General features: G+C 43.7%; 1 pseudogene; it reads left to right on the plus strand.

Annotated features, from left to right (window-relative positions):
* Nucleotides 1–252: 252 nt before the first annotated feature.
* Nucleotides 253–2,950, plus strand: LOC110307757 (annotated as a pseudogene).
* The last annotated feature ends 914 nt before the right edge of the window (nucleotides 2,951–3,864 follow it).

Below are 3,864 nucleotides of genomic sequence, written 5' to 3' on the forward strand. Positions count from 1 at the left end.
CACACACACACACACACACACACACACACACACACACACACACAGCTGTTCTAGTCAACAATCCTGTATGTAGTATATACTGACAGAGAAGAATGCTTTTCAAAGCCATCTGTATGTTCTGTTGCTTTTTAAACGCAAAACAAAAATGCATAAAAATCAGTATTTTATAAAGGAAAAGCTCAGCTTTGGAGCCTGAAAGGTCAAGCTTGGGCTAGCCTCTGCTAAGAGTTTCCTTGGCTGTGTCACATCACGATGGACGGCGTCGTGGTGGGAGCATGTGGTAAGGATAGATACTATAATAGAGGGGTCAAGCTCACTCCTCTAACACATTCTCAGGTGAACTAGTTAAGATCACATAAAGACAGCCCTAACCCTTCCTGAGGACTGAACCTCCAATTACTGTAGGCTGAGTCCCACCCCACTCCCAGAAAGATTCCACCATCTCACATCATCACCCCAATAGGATCAAGACTCCATCTGATGAACCACATTTAAACAACAGCATCCGCTTTCACTTTTTCCATGAATGGCAGAGTTGAGAACTTCCCTGGCTCCCAGCTGCTTCCTCTACTGCCAAACTCATTATGTAGGGGGAAAAAATGGGCACACAAATTGAAATGTCTCTCGAAGTTTCTCAATGTTACCCTATCCTTCAGTGACAACTACACAGCGGAAGAATGACCAAAACATTGGCAGCGTTTTAGGTTGATGTTAAATTTTTCATCATGAGACGTAGATGGTTTGTGTTGGCCCACGTCTGTGGTCAGATGCTGTCATGCTGCAGTGAATGTCAACACACTCACTGGAGTCTTTCAAAGCCTAGAGATTCTTTTCAGTTCAGAGTACGGAGATTTCTAAAACTCTTCTAACTCAAAGTTAGAAGATGCTGAATGAAAATAGTCTTCTTGCTATAAGTTAAACCCCATGGATACTGAGAGGTTAAGAAAGGCTTAAGCACACTTTCAGAACCTCTTGGCATCATTTCTAAAGACCCTTTTTGGTATATCAAAGGGCCAGAATGAAAGCTTGCCTGTGTATGTCCTCATTTTCATGAAAATTCATTCACCCTTCCATCCACAGACATGGCCAATATCATCCTAGACAAATCAATTATAACAGCAGTAGTTCTTGTTCACAGGTACCTGGTATGGTGCTAGGTGTTTTATTATACTAGTATATTGGGTCCTCATTATACCGAGTTTAAAATTATCACCCTTATTTCATAATCACCCAACAAGCAAGTGAATGGGTTTGTGAAGTTCAGGATAAAGCTGCTGGAAATGTCTACCAGGCCTTCTGAGAACTAAATCATATAAATCGTAAATTACTTGAAACTTAGAAAAATGTTTTCTGACACTATTGACCAACCACAAATTATTTGGAAGCATTGTCAATCAAACATACAGGGTGGTATTAGTGACCCAAGAGCTGACCCCAGTCCAGATTACCCAAACAAGCTAACACCATCCCAAGAGACACAATGGCCAGCTAAGTGTCAGTAACTATCTGATCATTACAGCCACATGGGACGCAGGTGGCACAGTCATTTCTCATTCATAATTTGCCTGAATACTCAAACAGGTTCAGACTCCCTGCAAACACCCTATTTGCTTCAAAGACTCCAACAAAAGTCTGTTCAACCAAGACGTAGCAAAGTGCCTTCAACTAATCTACGGCCTGTGGGTTCATTGGGAGCCAGTTTTGTGAGGTCAAAACTTATACACAAGGGAAATCAAAACATGTGCAAATGTAGCTGAGTCTCTCCTCCAGGAGCATGGCTGGGAAAGTCATGTAAATATACAAACACACTGAGTTGTATTGTGAAAGGAGCCGTTTGTTTTACTAACACAAGTTGGTATGGTGCAAGATTTTTCTTGGCAAATAAACAGGACACAATGGAACAATTTGTAAACAATAAGGGATTTCTGGCAGTTTGTTAAAAAACTGAATGAATGGACTTTCCAAAAGGTAGAGAGAGAGAGAGAGAGAGAGAGAGAGAGAGAACCTTCTTCCCCCATCTCCCATGAGATGCTATTCACTTACAATAACTTTAAAAGTCAAAGCAGATGGAGAAAAAAGTGGACCAGGGATCAACAAGGCTTGTTAAAAGTACCATTTGGTCAGCAGTCAGCTAACATGCCAAATGCTCAATGTGAGGAACTACGGTAGGCCAAGCCTGGCTGGCCAGATGAGCAGTCTCTCAGTGGTAGACGCACATGAGAGTTCAGAAGGTGAAGAAACCACTCCCCTCCTCAGAATTGCTCTGACGGAGGTTCACAAGCATTGCTCTAACTACCAAATGTTACTTTAAAGCCTCAAGTTCTTGCTTACACACATAGGTTTCTAGAAAAGCTATTAGCTAAAGGCCAAAACCATAAAGAAGTTTCTCAAAGATAAGGTATGTAATATGGCTTAAGAAATATGAATCTGGTCGGCCGCCGCAGCCATCTTCCAGTAACGCGCCAAAATTACGAGCACAAAGGGAAAGAGGAGAGGCACCCGGTACATGTTCTCTAGGCCTTTTAGGAAACATGGCGTTGTTCCTTTGGCCACATACATGCGACTCTACAAAAAGGGTGATATTGTAGACATCAAGGGAATGGGCACTGTTCAAAAAGGAATGCCCCATAAGTGCTACCACGGCAAAACCTGAAGAATCTACAATGTCACCCAGTATGCCGTGGGCATCATTGTCAACAAGCAGGTTAAGGGAAAAATTCTGGCCAAGAGGATCAATGTGCGGATTGAGCACATCAAGCACTCAAAGAGCAGGGACAGCTTCCTGAAGCGGGTGAAGGAGAACAACCAGAAGAAAAAGGAAGCCAAAGAGAAGGGCACCTGGGTTCAGCTGAAGCGCCAGCCTGCGCCACCCAGAGAAGCACACTTTGTGAGGACTAACGGAAAAGAGCCTGAGCTGTTGGAGCCCATTCCATACGAATTCATGGCCTAATGTAAACAAAGAAATAAAATACCAGCACCAGGAAAAAAAGAAGAAGAAATATGAATCTGGGGCTACAGGGATGACTAAGTGCTTATTGGCAGGTATTGCTCTTATACGGGACCCAAATCCCATCTTCAGCATCTACAGAGGGTAGCTCATAGCTATCTGTAACTCCAGTTCCAGGACATCCACCATTCTTTTCTGGCCTCTGAGGACACAGCACCCATGCTCACATACCCACACACAGACACACATGTGTATACATGAGCAGATCTTTATTTTTTTAAAAATCTGAGTCTAATGACTCAAGAACAAATGAATTAAGTCCATCTTTACATCTTATACATTTTTTTTCTACTTGATCATTCATTGTAGCTGAAAATACACTCATATGTTTTCAGATATAGGCATCTGCTCATTTCACATTAGTATCCTCAGAAGTAATTAATATGTTCACATATGTGCAAAACATTATAAATTCAATCTTTTCTTAGATTGGTTTATACTCAAAATATTTTTTATTTGTGCGTGTGTGTGCATGTGTGTGTGTGTGTTCTTCCAGATGCTTATGTGTGCCCAAGTAAGTGCATGTGCAAAAGTGTGGAGGCCGCCAGCCGGAGGACAGTGATCTGCCCTGCAGGGAGCGCCATCTTGGCTCCGGGACTCCGCCGAACTTAGTCTGGAGAGGTGAGAGTGAGGACCACAGAGGCAGACGGCTTCTGGGACAGGCGGGAGCCACAGAGTCGATGAGGCAGCACCCTTTTGGGGCTGCAGACATCCAACACGCTCCCAGCCTGAGGACAGTGATCCACCCTGCAGGGAGCGCCATCTTGGCTCCGGGGCTCCGCAGAACTTAGTCTGCAGAGGTGAGAGTGAGGACCACAGAGGCAGACAGCTTCTGGGACAGGCGGGAGCCACAGAGC

Source organism: Mus caroli, chromosome 13 (assembly GCF_900094665.2).
Source record: "Mus caroli chromosome 13, CAROLI_EIJ_v1.1, whole genome shotgun sequence".
Classification (NCBI taxonomy): domain Eukaryota; kingdom Metazoa; phylum Chordata; class Mammalia; order Rodentia; family Muridae; genus Mus; species Mus caroli.